Below are 877 nucleotides of genomic sequence, written 5' to 3'. Positions count from 1 at the left end.
TTTCTTCCTTTTTTTTTTTTTTCTTTTTTCTAGACGTAATTTCGTAGAAAAATTCGATCGGGCAAAAATGATCGTCCGGGGGTCCGTGGACTCTTTATCGAGAGGGAGATATTGTTATTGCCAGTGACAAAACCAAAAAACGGCAGCATGTAGCCCACACACCACATCGAGAATATAAAGAGAAAAATAACGAAAATAGATATACGACAATGAGTACATAGGTACGTGAGTGCTAGGTAGACACGCGCTCAGGCGTGTTCGTGTGTTACACCTGTGTGTGTATTTATAAAAAAAAAAATATATATATATATGTATATATCTATACAGAGAGAAAGGTAACGGAGAAAGGAACGCACGTCGCGTCGGGTCGAGTCGCCTGAAATTCAACGCTCTCGAGCGTCTCTGGTATTTCTAAACAACGTAGAAACCTCGTCGGTGAAAAAAGATCGTCGAACGAGCATTCGTACGTTTATATAGAAATATCAGAGTTACCGTCGGGTTCCGTGGCGACGACCCGCTTCGACGTTTATAAAAAATCAATCAGGTGTGGTGCTGTTCACGCTCGACGTCTCGGCTGGTGCCACTCAAAAAACGCATCAGTGAAGGCAAAAATACAAAAATACCGCGGGGTTGTCTCCCTCTCGTCGACAACGCTAGATTCGATAATCAAACAGAATTGAAAATAACAAAACAACGTGTTGTTCGTTTCGTTGAACGAACTGTAAGCGAAAGACGACCGCCACCAAAAGCTCGTCGGGGATTCGATAGAATGAAAAAACGAAAACGAAACGCGACTCGAGGTTTCATGTACGAAGAAAAACGATTCTTACAATATTCAGAGACCATCGAACGGGCTGAGACGCCACTGTGCGAACCT

Source organism: Ceratina calcarata, unplaced genomic scaffold, assembly GCF_001652005.2.
Source record: "Ceratina calcarata isolate Rehan_Ccalc_2016 unplaced genomic scaffold, ASM165200v1 scaffold1436, whole genome shotgun sequence".
Classification (NCBI taxonomy): domain Eukaryota; kingdom Metazoa; phylum Arthropoda; class Insecta; order Hymenoptera; family Apidae; genus Ceratina; species Ceratina calcarata.
The sequence above is the reverse complement of the archived record's forward strand: the minus strand, read 5'-3'. Positions refer to the sequence as shown.